Raw genomic sequence first — 18,034 nt, forward strand, 5'->3', positions numbered from 1 at the left:
TTTTTAGGTCACACCCTAGAAAACGATCGCCAGGCTTCAAATGCATGACATAGTGTTCAAAAAGCCAGGCAGCCTGGCTGGTGGGGGAGGGAGGTCAGAGAGGTTGTGTGGGCCAGCCTAGTGGGCAGGACAACTCCCACGTGGGTGACGGAACACACCCATGTCCTTTCATTCCGCCCACCCCAGTAGTGGGCTTGATGGGCTCCCAGCCCGAGCCGGATCTGGACCTCAGTGAGGGTCCTTCAATTGAGTCTGATGGCTGCCCTGCATGAGTTTACATCCCATGAGGGAGAATATTCCGCTCCTGTGTCCAGACCCTGGAAATGAATCCATCAACCCATTTTGAACCTCAGTCTTGGGTTGGGCTGGCACGCTGGGGTATCATGGGGCAGACTGGCATCTTATTTTTCTTAGAGACAGGGTCTCCCTTTGTCACCCAGGCTGGAGTGCAGTGGTGCCATCATAGCTCACTGCAGCCTCCAATCCCTGGGCTTAAGCAATCCTCCTGCCTCAGCCTCCCAAATAGCTTGGACTGCAGGTTCATGCCACCACACTTAACTAATTTTTTAAAATTTCTGTAGAGATGGGGATCTCACTATGTTGCCTAGGCTGGTCTTGAATTCCTGGCTTCAAGCAATCTTCCCTCCTCAGCCTCTCAAAGTGCTGGGATTACAGGCGTGAGCCACTGCACCCAGCCAAAACTTTTTATATAATGTATAAAAACAAACAGACACATACATAGGATAATAGGATAAATACAGGTGAATATCATTGTACCTAACTAAAGTGAGGAAAAGCTTGAAGCATGACATCAAAAACTGAAACCATGCAGAGAAAAATGAATAGATTTGGCTAAATAAGTCAGCTATAATGAAAACCCAAACAAACCGTGAGGTAAAAAATGAACCATGATAGTTAACTTCTGACACTTAATAGCCTCAATAAGTAAACTTTAACCTGTAGAATTCTTACAAATGGTAAGTGTTTTGTTTTTTTACTGGTGTGTAACAAACTGCCCCAAACTAGTGGCTTGAAACAACAGTGGTTTTAAATATTTGCTGGTGATTCTGTGATTTGGACAGGGCGTGGCAGGGTCGGCTCCTCTCCCTCTTGGAGTTGGGCCATCTGCTTGGGTGGCTGGGGTGAGGTTGGGGACCTACCCCCAGGATGGCTCACTCACAGGCTGGCTGTGAGGATCTAGCAGGGCTGTCGGCTGGAGCCTCAGTTTCCCTCCTCGTGGCTTCTCCATGTGGTTAGGTGGGACTTCTCACAGCCTGGGGGTCCCACAGTAGTCGGACTTGGAGCATGGCAGCTGGCTGCCTGCAGAGCAAAGGCAGACGCTGCTGGGCTTACTGCAGACGGCCCTGAAACTGCTCAGTGCTGCATCTGCCACATTCTCTCGGTTACAGTAGGTCACCGGAGCAGCCAGGCCAGACTCGAGGAATGGAGCAAGGGCACACAGGGGACATCAGAGTAGCATTCTGCCATGAAAAGAACTGAAACAAAATCCCACTGGAAAAATGGATCACAGAAGTGAACATATAACTCACACACGTGTACAAATGGCCAACACACACATACAAGTATATTTAATTTCACTAATAATTGGAGAAACACACATCTAAATTGCACATCATTTTTTCCTGCTCAAGCATAGAAGAGGGTGTGGAAAGGACTTGGAGATCCCTTTTGGAGAAACAATTTCTGCAAATCTTCTGGAGGAAAAATATGATTGTGTGTATGGAAAACCTCTAAAAATAGTGAATCTTTTGATTCAGCAATTCATCATTTAGGACTTTCTAGAACATTTTTTTTTTTTTTTTGAGACAGTCTCGCTCTGTTGCCCTGGCTAGAGTGCCGTGGCATCAGCCTAGCTCACAGCAACCTCAAACTCCTGGGCTCAAGCGATCCTCCTGCGTCAGCCTCCCGAGTAGCTGGGACTATAGGCATGTGCCACCATGCCCGGCTAATTTTTTCTATATATATTTTTAGTTGTCCGTATAATTTCTTTCTATTTTTTTTTTTTTTTTTAGTAGAGATGGGTCTCGTTCTTGCTCAGGCTGCTCTCGAACTTCTGACCTTGAATGATCCTCCCGCCTCGGCCTCCCAGAGTGCTAGGATAACAGGCGTGAGCCACCGTGCCCGGCCAGGACTTTCTAGAACTTTTTAGTAAGAAAATACTCAGAAAAGTTCCCAGTGTTGTTAAGAATAGTAAAAGATTGAAAGGAACTTGACTACTGATTAATAGATAGTGGGTTAAATGAATCATTGCATTGATTTTGTGGAAGATTATGCAGGAAATACCTTTATCAGTTGGGCTGTTAAGCCACTGATCTTGACTCAGAAAATATTTGACAACCCTTCCCAGCCCATATCATCCAGAGATTCATTTACTCACTCACCTCACAAATATGTACTGGGTGCCACATGAGAAGCAGTGATAGTGTATGATATCGTCCCTGCCTTTGAAGTGTTTTCACAGTCGTTAGAGAAGATACTCAGAGACATTAATTGTTAAGTAAATACAATACACACAGCATGGGTGAACACACATTATCCCCACCATCTCTTTCATCCAGAAGTCAGCCAACAAGGTCTGAAAATGAGTAAAACAGTACCTGGTGGTGGTGAGGACAGAGGCTAACAGAACCTAGGGTCGAGCATATTAATTGGCATGTCATCTTGTCTTCTAATAGAAGCTCAGCTAAATAAATCATTGTGCCTCTGTAAAATGGAGCTCTGTAACTCTGAATAGAGGATCGTGTGGAACTAGGTCCATGATGTTGTTAAAAGAAATAAAAAGATTTTTTTTTGAACAATTTGTACAGCATGTCCCCAATTGTGTAAAGCACACTAGAGTGAAAGTCTCACAATAAAAGGTGCCACTTTGAGGGTATCACATCTGGGGAGTGATCCTGGGGGCTGAAAGGCAGACATGCTCTTTGCTTTATGACCTCAGACACTGAAAGGATATTTTGGGCCCAGTATGTGTGTTTTACAAAAATAATTTACTAAGACATTCTAAATGTATCAAAGATGGTATTTCCATAAAAGTTTGTCTTACTAGCATTATTTAAATCCACTCATTTATTCATCCATTTGTTCATTGATTCATTCAGCAGTTTGGTGGCAGTCACATTCCAAGAGGGAAGATGCAAAGATAAAGAAGATGAGGTCACCTCTCTCTGGACAGGACACTCAGAGTCTACGGGGGAATTTGGTGTAGGGCTCAAGAGACAGTGACTGACCTCAGCCAGCCACATGCACGTTGTGGAGGCCAGAGCAGGGACAGCAGGGGGTGGGAAGCTTCGAAGGGTAGGGGCCACCTGAGTGGGGTTTCGGTGCCTGAACTGGTGCCAGGTGAGGCAGGCCGGGCCCATACCTTGGCACCCACCAGACAAACAATTAATGTTTCCAACTTAACTGACCTATTTGGCAGGAAGAAGAAGGCCACAAGCCAAAGGGAAGAGAGAAGGAAGATGAGGCATACAGATTGGGGAGAATACGCGAGGCATTTTATAGTTTATCACAGAACGAATCACATCTCATTTTTTACAAAGAGAACAGGAAGCTTCTCTCCCCATCCCCAGTCACCAAGGCAACCAAAGACCCTTCTGCTCAGAGCGATGAGCTTTGTCTCTTCTCTCCCAGGCTAGCTCATGCTGCCACCATGTCCATTCCCAGGCTGCCTAGGCCCATCCACACTCTTTGTTCCATGCTGGAACACATTTAAGTGGCACAGCTGCCGGCCACTGAGGGGTTCTGGTGGGGCTTCTCAAACTGCTGTCACTAGGGTCCCAGTTAACATAGGGCAGTTGTAGTCACAGCTGGATTCCTGGAGGTGTAACCTTAGGCAAATCACTTTCTCTCTCTGAATAACCAACATTCCAGATCAACCAATTCTTAGGATTGGTATAAAGATCAATGTGACATTGTCCTACATTGGGTGCCACCCATATAACACTCATCATCATCTCATATCACAAATGCCTTAAGTTTATCCTGTACACACCTGGGCAACACTCATTGCCCAGGGACCTGCTGACAACAGCCACCCCAGGCTGCCCTCCAACTGCTCCTTCTCTTCTTCCTCCTTTAGCATCTTTCAGACCAGTCTCCTCTTATTGATTTCCGTGGCCACGGTCGCAGTTCAATTTCCATTCTCTCTCTTTGTAACAGCTCCCTGACTGTCTCCCTGCCTTGGTGCTGCCACCACCCATGGGAGATATCAAGGTCTTTTGAAAACACAATCTGTGGCATATTTGAAAGACTAAAAAACAAACAAACAAACAAACAAAACTTCAAATCTGAGGATGTCAGGCTCCTGCTCGTCATCCCTCCATGACTCCCACTTGCCGAAAGGACAATCACAACTCCTTATGAGGACCTACAAGGGTCCTGGCAAGCCCCTGACTATTCAATCAGACTCAATTCTGAATTTTCTAAACCCTATACTTTATGCTTAATAGATATGAATCCTAAAACCCATCACATTTTCTCATGCCATGGCTCCTCTGCACAGGCTGTTCCCACTGTCTGGAACTACCATGCCTTCCAATCCTTCTCTTTGTCTAGAAACATTAGCCCAAGGGCTCTGCCTCCTCTGCACCTCCCCTGACACCCACCTGCCCTGGCTGGGTTAAGCGCCCTGCTATGCACTCCCCACCGTAGCTCTCTGGGCTACCACAGTCACCATGGCCAGCACACAGCCTGGGCTCAGCTTTCTTCTGCACCCACCTCCTCCATTGGCCGAGAGCAAGCTACGTGGTGGTGTGCCAGCGAGGGGCCTGGCCAGAGCGGGTGTGACTCAGATGAGAGAATGGATACCCCTGTGCTAACCCAGGGTGTGAGTGAAAGCCCTTTGCCTGTGGCTCAGCATGTGGAAATAACTGTTATCACCTTACCCTCCGAGAGTAATTATTTCTTCCAAGGCAGTGGAACAATTGGGCTTAGCTTCCTTCTTTCCACTATTAAGATGGAATGTATTAGGGGTCCCCAGAGAAACAACAGATACAGATACAGATAATGAAGACTTTTGTCATGAGGAATTGGCTCATGTGATTATGGACACTGAGAAGTCCCACGATCTGCATCGACAAGCTACAGATTCAGGAAAGCCGGGGGTGCAATTGCAGCCTGAGAACAAAGGCCTGAGAGCATTTGATGGTGGAAGTCCCAGTCCAGCAGCATGAGAAGATGGGATGTTCCAGTTTAGCCAATTCCTCCTTCCTCCGTCTTTGGATCCCAGAGGGTACTGTGCTTTACGGATTCCACCGATTCCAACGCTAATCTCATCCAGAAACACCCTCACAGACACACCCAGAAGGAAAATGTTTAATCTAAGCACCCTTGGCTTGGTCAAGTTGACACAAAATGAACCCCTCGCAGAAACTGTCTCTTCTGAATAAATATATTTCCGCTTTCTGTGAACAAGTCTGTCTCTAAATTAATTTCAGAGGGCTTCTGCGGGCAGAGGGGCCTGAGAATACGTCTAGTTAGTGCTGCCCCTGTGCCTGTTTTGCAGATGGGGAAACTGAGGGAAAGAGAGCAGGCATGAGTCACAGGACCAGCGGGTGGGCAGAGCCAGCCCGGAGCTCTTCCCAGCATGCTCTGCTCTCCAGCAGGGCCTGATCTATTCTCTCTCAGGGCTGTGGTCTCAGCCCTGCTGGGCCTGCTGCCTTGTGTTCCTATGGACCTTACAGATCTCAAAACATACCCTGCTCCCCCGAGATGGGACTATTATTCTCACTTTTTCAGATGAGGGAACAGAGGCCCACAGAAGTGCTGTGTCTAAAGGTTACCAGCAGAAAACTCAAACTGAGGTCCTCTGCCTCCCAGACTGTCACGGTTCCCTCTAAAAAAACAAACAAAACCCTCCAGGACAGAAGAACAAAGGAAATTAATTATTTCTAGAGATGTAGAACGGCAAGGAGGCATGGACATTGCCTATATCTTCTCTTTCTCTAGGTAGGGTCTTGCTCTGTTGCCCTGTCTGGTGTGCAGTGGCAGAATCACAGCTCACTGCAGCCTCGAACTCCTGGCCTCAACCAATGCTCCCACCTCAGCCCCCAGAGTAGCTGGGACTACAGGTATGAGCCACCACACCTGGAAATATTGCCTATATCTTAGAGGCTGCAAGAAAGTACAGTGCAGAAGGCCAGGGAAGAATGACTGGGAAACATGAGGTAACTTCTCTCAGCTTCCTCCTTCCGACCTATTTATTTCCTAAAAATGAGCTAAAACCAATAACTCCATGCACCGCTTTTAAAATAAATATCCTTTACTATCTGAAATCAAACTTGTAGATAGTATGATCTACTTATATATATATTTTAAAGACAGTTAATATAATGCTCTAACTTTTATACATAAAGGAGAAACAAAAGAAAAGTAATTTGTAATACAGTAATATGTATTTCAATATGCAAATGCCGGGGTGTGGCCATGCTGGAAGACGTGATGCAGCAGTCAGGTTCCCCGTATCTGTAAGTGAGAAACCACCGTGGATGTGCGGTTACAGACACAGGCTGACTTGGGTGTGTTTTGCTGGTGACTCAAAGACCGTGAGTAGCAATGCTATGAGTGACTTGATTTTCCAAAACAGTGAGAAATTCTTGAAAAAACTCCAGACCAAACAAAGCACAAACTTCCCTCTATTTACACTGTAGTTGCTTCCTAGAAAATTCAGGAAATAGTAACAGTGTGCTCAAAAACGCCTTCGGGCGCCCATGTAAAATGTAGCTAGGTTCTGGTCTCAGACCATTATAAAAAAACGGTTTTACTTGTGTGAGCGTCCAGAGGCACATTTTTAAGAAGGGCGGCGTGTGGGATAATTTCAGTTGTACAGTGAAGAAGGGAGGGCGGGGCGCATACCTGCGGAGCTCCCTCTGGCCAGAACGTGGTGTGTGCGGGAGGGCTGGTGGGGGAGAGTAAATAACAGTAAACAGAGATAACAAAAATAACAGTGAGTACTTGCATAGTTTTTACTACGTGTCAGGGACCGTTCTAAATACTTCCCCTATATTAGCTCATTGATTCATTACAAGAACCCTGTGAGATTGGCTGTAGTAGCTGCCCGGTTTTCCAGACGAGGAAACCAAGGCATGGAGAGGTTACAGGATTTCCTTGAGATCCCACAGGAAAAAGGTGCTTAGTTCAGCATGACAAAGGCCCAAGAGTGCCTACCATCTGCAGGGGCTGTGCTAGGCCTGGAGTCCACAGGAGAGGGAACTAATGTATATCTAAGCAGAATTTTCTAGGAAGCAACTATAGAAAGTGTGTGTGTGTGTGTGTGTGTGTGTGTGTGTGTGTGTGTGTGTGTGTGTGCATGTGTGGAGAGACAGAGGGAGAGAGTTATTATGATTAACTCACTCACGTGATTATGGAGGCTGAGAAGTCCCACGATCTGCTGTCTGCAAGCTGGAGACCTGGTAGAACCGTTGTTGTAATTCAGTCTCAGTCCCAGCAGCTGAGAACCGGGGAAGCCAATGGTGTCCATCCCAGTGTGAGGGCAGGAGAAGGTGAGAAGAGATGTTCCATCCCAAGCAGTCAGGCAGGAAAAAATGGGGCAGATTCCTCCTCCTTCTGCCTTGTTCTATTTGGGCCCTCTATGGAGTGGGTGATGCCCGCCCACACTGGGGAGGGCAATCTATGACTGAGTGCACTGATTTGAACGCTGACCTCATCCAAAACCACCCTCACACACACCAGGAGCAATGTTCAATCTGGGCACCCCACGGCCCATTCAAGTTGACACGTAAAACTCAGCCATCCCAGATCCTATCAGTTTGTTTGGGGCCACGTGTCTATTTTTGGCCATGGACTGTGAGCCAAGTGACTTTTGTCAGTACAGATCAGTATACCTCCTCCCTTCCCTCCTGCTACAACAACCCTGTAGGCCATGTGCTCCTGGTGGCACGGGTGCAGGATGGAGAAAGGCCACCCAGCCCAAGTCCTGCTCTGATCTGAGCGAGAAATAACTCTCACGTTAAGCCCTTGAGATGCCAGGGATTTTTGTTGTTGCACCATAGCCTAACTAAGCCTGACTAATACAATGACATGGATTAATCCTTACCCTGAAAGAAGCTTCTAGTGGTTAAATTGTAGACTTTGTGAGTGAGGTCATTTGGGGTTGGGTTGTATCGCTCAGGGTGCATTAAAACCCAAATCTCAGTGACTTTAACTGACAAAGGTTTTTTTCTTACTCTACATAACTGTTGTTGAGTGGGTGGGGGCTCACACACTTGGTGTCCTGTCTTTAGGGCCCAGGCTGATGGGACCACCACCCTCATGGGCACTGTTGCTCATGGTCGCTGGGGAGAGAGACTGGAGGGGCAGGCGCTGGTCACTTCTGTCCACACCTCACTGGCCAAGCCTGGACCTGCGGCCACACAGCTTGGAGGGGTCTGAGAAGCCAATTCTACCTTGGGCCTGGGAGGAGAAGGGGACATCTCTGTGGGCAGCATTAATGAGACTCTCAAGTCACACTAAAGAGGCTCCCCTGCATGGTCCCACCTCCCCCATTTTGACTGGAGCCTTCCAGACAAGCTCCTTAGACCAACTGCCTCAGTTTCTCTGACTCTAAACAGATTTCTGTGGTTGTCAGAAACCCCACAAACATCTTTCCACCCATTTATGATCGAGGTGAAGCTGCTCCCCCAGGCTCGCCTCCATCACTGGACTGTGAACTCAAGGTGAAGGACAGCATCTTACTCCTCTGCTTCCCCGCTTTCAGACAGGTGTGCTCAGGAAATCACTTTTGAGCAAATGACTTCTTGTTGTTGGGTGTCTGGGCAGAGTGGAGTGCTTCCTAACAGCCAACACTGGAGCAACCCGGTTAGACTCAGAGAGAGCTTTGAACCACCATGGAGTGAAGGATGTTGGATGTAAGGGGCTGTTTTCACAGATGCTGCTGCAATTTTAGTAACAGGGCTGTAAATGACAAGCCAGTAGTAATCACTTTCTGCAATTAAATCTGATTATAAACCTTCTCTGGGACCCCGATCCCTCCATCACATTACTATGTGGCTCAGGCAGGTCCTGTCCCACTCCAGACCTGGGTATTTCCCTGAGCAGCAAGGACATGGACTTACCCATCTGTACGTGCTCTTTCAGTTTGCACCATGCAGGAGCCAAAGTCCCGAATCCTTCTACATAAAGAAGCCTGGGCTGTCAGCTCCTCCTTCAAATGCTACATTGGCTCCCCCAGGGCTCCATGCTCAAGAAGCTCTGCAGCATCTCTAGACCTGCTCTAAGCATGTGCTCTTCCAGCAGGGTCCTCTGTGGCTGTGGCAGCAGCCAGGGAAGCTGAAGGCTCTGCAGTGGTTTTGGTGAGGAAGATCAGGGCTGAGTCTCTGAGGACCACAGCACATCCTCTTGCTCCATTCCATTTCACCTGGCCACCTCCCTGCCACTGCCCCATCTTTGGAGACACTCAGCCCTGAGTAGCAGAGGGCTGTGAATATATTAATAACTATGTTCTGCCTGCTTTGTTTTTTGCTTGTCTGTTGCACAATTCTTTGTGCATTCATTCATTCATGTGCAAAATATTTATTGAGTGCCCACGATGTTCCAGGCAGTGATTTATGCACAAAGGAGACTAAGACAGACAGGTCCCCTGTCCTCCTGAGTCTAGTGGGAAAAGCAAGCGACAGACCAGCTAGAAAGGCAGAAGCGTCATCATCCCATTAGTGCTGCGTGCCATGGCAAGCCTGAGGCAGATTCGTGTGACAGAGGGGATCAGGGGTGGCACCTTTGGATAGAGGTGATGGGGACCCCTGCTACGCTGCCAAAGGTTGACTTGAGCTCTGAATGCCACCATGTCTGCCACCCCGCTGCCCCGCAGGTCCCAGTTGAGGAGGGCAGGCACACCCAAGCTGTCCATGGAAAGGAGATTTCTGAGACTCGGGATATGTAAGGAAAGAGGAAAAAACTAACATGGGTTGAGGACTTATATATGCCAAGTTTTAACACGGAATAATTTAATGGATCACCCTAAGAAATTAATGAGGTGAGGATGATTTGTGCATATTTTAAAGATGAGAAAACACAGATATGTTCATTAGCCTACTCCTTTCTGCCTATGGACCCTGCCGAGGAAGCATCTTTAACGTCTCTCTTCCCATCACCGTTACGTCTAAGTCAGAGTCTCTTGAAGGGCCCCAACAGCTGAGAAGCTCCTCACCTGAGGGCTGAGCTTTGCCACAGGCCGTGGGAGTCCGAGGAGCCGTGTTGAGCAATGGGAATGCTCACAGACTGTGTGGCGATGAGAGCTCCAAACACCGAGCACTCCAGGGGCTTTGGGTTTGTCACACGTGCCACTATGGAGGAGGCGGATGCAGCCGTGCATGCAAGTCCACACCAGCTGGATGGAAGAGTCGTGGACCAAAGAGAGTCGTCTCCAGGAAGATTCTCAAAGACCAGGGCCCACTGCACTGTGAAAAAGATCTTTGTTGGTGGCATTAAAGAAGTTGCTGAAGAACATCACTGGAGAGACTATTTTGAACAGCATGGGAAAACTGAAGTGATTGAAGTCATGACGGACTGAGGCAGTGGTGAGAAGAGGGGCTTTGCTTTTGTAACCTTTGGCGACTGTGACTCCGTGGATAAGACTGTCACCCAGAAACACCATCCTGTGAGTGGCCACAACTGTGAAGTAAGGAAAGCCCTGTCGAAGCAGGAGATGGCCAGTGCTTCACCCAGCCAAGGAGGTCAAAGAGGTTCTGGAAACTTTGGTGGTGCTGGTGGAGGTGGTTTTGGTGGAATGGCAACTTTGATCCTGGAGAAAACTTCAGTGGTTGTGGTGACTTTGGTGGCAGCTGTGGTGGTGGCAGTGGGGATGGCCACAGTGGATTTGGTAATGATGGAAGCAATTTTGGAGGGAGTGGAAGCTACAATGATTTTGGCAATTATAACAACCAATCTTAAAATTTTGGACCCATGAATGGAGGAAACTTTGGAAGCAGAATATCTTTCCCCTGTGGTGGTGGAGGCCAATACTTTGCCAACCGTGAAACCAAGCTGGCTATGGCTGTTCCAGTAGCAGCGGTGGCTATGCCAGGGGCAGAAAATTTTAATTTACTTCCAGGAAACAAAGCTCAGCAGAAGAGGAGAGCCAGAGAAATGACGGGGAAGCTACTGGTTAAAAGAGATTTGTGGACTCAACAATTCTGTGGGCTCTGCAGTGGTGGTAGAGCCTCGCTGCTACAAAGATGACATGTTTTAGACAATACTCCTGTGTTGGGCAAAAAACCCCAGGACTGTATTTGTGACTAATTGTATAACAGGTTATTTTAGTTTCTGTTCTGTGCAAAGTGTAAAGCATTCCAACAAAGGGTTTTAATATAGTTTTTTTTTTGCACCCATGCTGTTGATTGCTAAATATAATAGTCTGATTATGACACTGAATAAATGTCTTTTTTTTAATGTGCTGTATAAAGTTAGTCTATGCTGAAGCCATTTTGGTAAACTTCCCCAAGAATGTGAATGTAAAATTCCTTCAGGGTGATGCCAGGTTCTATGTGAAATTTATTCACAACCTGTGTGGGCGGAGAAACCATTGTCTTCAGAAACCTTGGTGTGGTTGAACTGACGGTTACTGTTGTGACCTGAAGCTCACCGGTAAAAGGAGTTGCCCAGGCAAAATCATGGAAATGTTGGCTATAGAGATGATTGTTGGCCAATACATCTAAGTTGAATAATGGTACCAGATAAAGTTATAGATGGGAATGAAGCTTGTGTATCATCCTTTTTCATGTATAATCAATAAATTAATTATCTTGGAAAAAAATAAAACAAAAGTGAGAAAAGTGGGGCTTGGGTGAGCAAGTGAATTGCTCAGCTGGTCACTCAGGTAGGAGGTGGGATTTGGGATATGAACTCAGCCATTGGGGTAACACACTGAGTTCTCAGGCATTGAGATCTTACTGTTGCTTTATGTATCAGGTCACTTTACTCTGTTGACAATTTGCACCTAGTTCTTTGCTAGGAGGGCTGCCCTGTGCATCCTAAGGTGTTTAGCGGCATCCTTGGCCTCTACCCACTAGATGCCAGTAGTATCCTCTCTTCAGTTGTGACAACCAAAAATGTCTCCAGACACTGTCAAATATCCCTTAGGGGCAAAATTGTCCTTGTTGAGAATGACTGGTCCAGAATGTCCATGACTATATCTTGAGAAATAAATTTCTAATCCATGGAAGGTAAGAGATGTGCCCTGCCTTCAGATGCCATCTGCAACATGATCACTCCAGATGAGGTCAGAATTTTTTTTTCCTTCTCCAGAAATAGTTAACAAATCATTCACTGGACATTTCTGAGACCATGTCCCTAAGGCACCTCCACTGGCCTGACACCAGGCTCAGAATCTTTCCCCGGTGTTTCTGGTCTTTGTGAACGGCTTCCAAGCTTGTACTTGCTCAAGCCAGAAATCCAGGGCATCATCTCAACTAATTCTTCTTCTTCATCCATCTGAGGCAGCCAATTGAGTTGTGCCATGCTTTGTCTTGGAATTGTCCACTCTTCTTCATCCCACTGGGACCATGGGTTCACTTAAGCATGCTGGCGGGGGCCTGATGCACATGGATGCCACTGTGGCCAGAACACTAGCAAGTCTTGCCTAGATGAGCAGAATGTCCCTCTTCCTGTCCTCCCTGGTCTTGCCACTCTCCTCATTCCGTTGCCCATCCTGTATCCAGAGTGACCAATAACAAAGCCACCATTTAACCAGGACATTCTGTTTACAGTCTTGCAGAAGCTCCGCACAGCTTACACCAAGAAGCCCAGCTCCTCCTCTGGCTCCCAAGGCTTTGCAGGATGTGGCTCCACCTGTTCTCCCGCTTCCCTTCCCAAGGCTGTCCCCTCCACGGCCATGTGCAGTTCCTCAAACATGCCATGGTCTCTCTCACCTCCAAGCCTTTGCTCCTGCAGTTCTCTTTGCCCAAAATGTCCCCAGCTCTCTCCGACTTCCCACTTGATTTCCCCTCTTCCTCCCACATTGACTTTAACATTCAGCGTAATTAAGAATTAATTACGCTCAGTGCCTCCATGAGAACTTCCCTGACCCTCCTTGATTCCTAGGTCCCTCCATGGGGCTCTTGTGGTATTGTGTGTTTAGACTGGGACAGCACACACCACACTGATGACCACACGTGATTTCAGCATTTGAGAATGAAGTGTGTGGCTTACCCATTTCTACCATTGCTTTATTCTTAGCACAGAGAAGGCACTCATATAATACTTTTAAAATAGTAATAACAATAAGAAGAAGAGGAATAGTCCCATTTCTCTAACTGGAATCAGATGCTGAGACATGCAGCTCCCAAACATTAGCGCATGAATCTTCACAACGACCCTATGGTAGGAAATATTATATTAAATGCATTTTATGGCTAAAGAGACTGACTTATTTGTTTTCTTCAAATAAAAGAAAACTTGAATTTACATATTCAAAGGGTACTCTGTTCCAGGGAAAACTGACCCAAAGCAGTCAATACTATTACATTTGCCTATAAAGTTATTGAACTAAAAATTTTAAAAAATTGTTTGGACAGACAGGCAAAAAGATCAAGTCACATATAAAGGGGTTAAAAATCAAGTTGACTTCCTATAGGTCACAGCTCCATGTCAGGAGACTGTGGATCAACAACTTCCTTAAGGAGAGCACACCTGAGTCAAGCATTTATACCCAGCAAACCTGACCTTACAGATAAACAGGTTTAAATATGCAAGCACTCAGGAAATGTTGTTCTCATATGTCTTTCTTGAGGGGACTACTAACAGATAAACTTCATTTCAGCTAGCCAAAATATCACTGGAGAACTTTGGCAAAAGATTGGCCATGAGCATGGAGTATATTTAACTAGCAAACTCAGACTAAAACAAAAATGGAATTAAGGTGACAGTGGAATGCAAATACAGCTAAGGAAAGCTGGGTGGGAGGTGTGTTAATTGTGCTGATAGCTTCATCTGTAATAGCTGGGAGTCTAAAAATTATTGTTTAAAATTGACTAATCAAATAGTAGCATTCTGAGCATATTTAACAGTTCAAAAGTAATTGCTAAGAAAGATAATAGTCTTAACTAAAATGGGCAAAAGGAAGAGGAAACATAGGGATTTTATTATTACTTGTGGGAGTGAACCAAAAGAAACTTTCTAAAAAAATAGAAGGCCTAGGTATATTTATAAAGATAATTATTATAATAAAAATGCTAACTTTCCAAATTTTATAAGAATTACATACACAACAAAACAGGTCACATTTTAAAATTTTAAACTATTAAAGCAAAAAAAATTACATTAAATTATTTAATATATGACAAAATTTACACTAAATGTTGTTTGTCATATCAGTCAATATAAATGGATTTAGCTTTCTATTAAAGAAAAAAGTTCTCAAATTGAATTATAAAAAACTCATCTATAATGTATCACATTTAGATACATGGAAATAAAGGGATTAATATAAATGTAAAATACAAGGATAGGCAAAAGCAAAGGAGAAAGCAGTGGTCACAATTTCAATGTCAGACAAAGTGGAATTCTGGCAAGAAAAGCATTAAATGGTATAGAATTAGAAACTTCTAATACCAAAGTGTATAATTCATGATGAAAATTAAACAGTTACAAATACTGATAACTAAATATAATAGTAGCAACATTCATAAAGGATAAGTTATAGGAGTTAAGAGGAGAAATAGGCAAAAACACATTGGTTTTTAGAACTTAATGCATCTTCATTTACTCTCAGTCCCTGATAGATCCAAAAATCAAGACAGAAAAAAATTAAAAATATAATGTATAAGCCATGTTGGGAATGTATTTCAAATGTTGAGCCTTGAAAACACTTCTTTTTTTTTTCTTGTCTTTGGAACATCTAAAATTGAACATACTGGGTCACAAATAAAACCTTAACAAATTCCAAAAGGTAAAAACGACACAAATTATTTTCTGACCACAATGCAATAAAGCTAGAAATTAATAATAAAAACTGAAAACAGAAAAGGTCATTTTAATTGGAAACTTTAAAAAGTCTTCTCTTTTAAATAACTCTTGGTCAAAAGGGAATTACAATCCCAGATTGCAGAATGTTTGAAGAATAACACATCAAAACATATGGGTAAAGTGCTCAGAGTAAAATTCATAGACTTAAAAAATTATATAAAAATGAAAAAAAAATTGAGCCTTACACACAAGAAGTCAGAAAAAGAACATTAAAATATATGACTAGAGAGAAGTAACTTTCAGTTTAAAAGCTCAACTCAAACCTGTAAGTGAAACCAAAATGTATTCATTTCAAAAACAATAAAATAAAATAGAGGAGCTACAATCTAACCTGCTTAAGAAAAAAAAAAAGATTCAATAAAAAGGAAAGAACCACAGAAAGAAAGAAAATTAAAAGACTCATGAGATTGCAATGCTGAAATAAATTTGACACACCATCACCTGTAAAGTATTTTTAGTCAGAAAAGAAAAAAAAAGAAACTGAATTTGATCTAGCCTCTAGATCAATGAGCAATACAGGGAAAACAGGAGCATGCTAAATGAAAAAAAATTCAGCAAATTTCAGACTATAGGAAGATGACCTAGTTTATTCAACAAATAAATTTTGAGAACAGACATATGGGGGAGTAGGAGGTAGGATTTATAGGAAAAAGTATAAATTAAGAGACTTAAGATACATATACAGCCAGTGTAATTATCTAGACCTTATTTGGACTCTAATTTGAACACATAAACTGAATACACATACACACACACACACACACACACATACACACACCCCACATACTTATGATACATCTGGAGAAATTTTAATATTAAATAAATATTTGACCATATTAAAAATTGATAATTCATTTTATGTGATTATAGTTAAATTTAAAAAGAATACTTAGCTTTTAGTGATATATACTGAAAGGTCTGTGGATGGACAAAAGGTTTGCTTCAAAATAATCCAAACTTAGGAGGGTGGTGGGAAGTGGGGTGGGAATACAAATAAATCAGATTGGCTGTGAATCCGTAGTTGTTGGGTCCTGGGTACGTGGGAGGTCACTATATTATTCTCTTCTAACTTAATATATGTCTGAAATTTTTCATAATAAAAATAAAATTGAAATAATGTTTTAGAACCCAGGTGAAATAAAAAGTTTTCTAGAAAAAAGACTTACCAAAATTGACCCCAGAAAATAATGAAAATCCAAACCTTATTATCATCAAAGAATAAATATAAAAAGTTGCCAAAAAGTTAACCATTTTTTTCTCCCCACCCCCCATAAAAAAAAGATCAAGTAAAAACATTTTTACAGAGGATGTCTGCCAAATCTTTAAAAGGTAGATAATTCCAATGCCATTATATCATTCCAGTACATAGAGAAAAGAGAAATTTTTATAATTCTTTCATAGAGAGAAAAAAAAAATCAACACCAAGTCGTGAGAAAGAGTATACAAAAATTTTAAAAAGTCTCACTAATAGATGTTAATACAAAAATTTTGCATAATATATTAACAAATAAAATCTAGCAGCATACTAAGAGAATTATTCATTATGACCAGGTAGAATTTATGAAAGAATTCAAGAATGTGTTCAATATTATAAAATCTCTTAATATTAATATAATTTATTACATTAATCAATCTAGTGGAAAAAAATCATAAGATCATTTCTATAGAAACAGAAAATCATTTAACAAATTTAACCCAATTTGTATTTTTTAAAAAAGGTAATAAAATAGGAAAGGGGGAATATTTTCCTAACATGGTGAAATTGCTCTATCTCTATTCAAAAGTCAATCATGCTTAATGAGGAAGCAAAGATGCAATTCTATTTAAGTCAACAAGACAAGGATATTCATTATCACCAATTTTATTTAATATTTTAATGAAGGTACTAGGAAATTACTTTAAACATTTAAAATTTCTAAAAGTCATTTAGACATTTGGAAAGGAAGAAGTAAAACAATGACATTATCTGGAAAATGAAGACATTCAACAAACAATACCCGCAAGCATGGGAATTCAATAAAGCAGTCAGGTGAAGATTATATAAAAACAAAAAACTTTTATAACACCTATATACAGTGAGTAAATGTACTTTTTATTTTTAACCTTTATCCTTTTATCTTTCAGCCCCACACATGCCTTTTCTATTCTATCCTAAACTTTAGGGGCTAGAAGACTAAAAACTAACGTTCCAACCTACCTGGGCAGCCCACTTTCTGTTAAGTTTTGCCAATAGGAGACATTGGCAGAGCAGAGTTGAAGAAAGGGAAAGGCAAACTACTGCTGGCAGACGCTCTAGAACTACAACAGCAGCGTAAGGGGGGCAACTAAGAACTGCAGGGGACCCCATTGCAGTGGCATCTCCTTAGTGGTTCTAGGACAGGCAGGATCCCCTGTAATACAGAAGTAGCACAGGTGTATGAACTCTAGCTGAGGGGTGTTAGCACTTTTCTGATCTCAAGGTAACACCCCTTCTCTTTTGCTCCTCATCATTTCTAGTAATTTTGAAACTAATTCCTGTATTAAAGTCCCTTGGACTGAAATACTAAATAGGATTTCTTTTTAGTGACTGACTGATGTTGATTGATAAAGTAGATATAGTAGAAGAAAAAACCCATTATCAATAGCAATAAAACAACAAAACATCTGGGAATAAACTTTAAAGAAATAAGCAAGACCAATTATGGAGGAAACCATAAAGTCTACTGAAAGACATAACGGTAGACTCGAACGAATGAAAAGATATGGCTTGTCCTTGGTTAGGAAGATTCAACATTATAACAATGCCAAAGCTCCATGTTTATTTCTAGATTTAATATAATCTCAGTAAAAACATCAAGTTTTTGTTTCTGTTTCAGAAGTAAACTATATGATTTTAAAGTTCATATTGAAAACAAACAAGGAAAAAATCTGAAGAAAAAAACAATGTGGGGGCAGTCATATCAGATATTAAAATATGATATGATCCTTAATAATTAATCAATTTAATTAATTATTAATTAAATTAGTATGGCACTGACACATAAACAGTTCAGTGAAA

The 18,034-nt window shown here is 42.8% G+C and overlaps 1 pseudogene; it reads left to right on the forward strand.

The window, feature by feature from the left end:
- Positions 1 to 10,053: 10,053 nt before the first annotated feature.
- LOC123644388 lies at positions 10,054 to 11,075 on the forward strand (annotated as a pseudogene).
- Positions 11,076 to 18,034: the final 6,959 nt, after the last annotated feature.

Source organism: Lemur catta, chromosome 9, assembly GCF_020740605.2.
Source record: "Lemur catta isolate mLemCat1 chromosome 9, mLemCat1.pri, whole genome shotgun sequence".
Lineage (NCBI taxonomy): Eukaryota > Metazoa > Chordata > Mammalia > Primates > Lemuridae > Lemur > Lemur catta.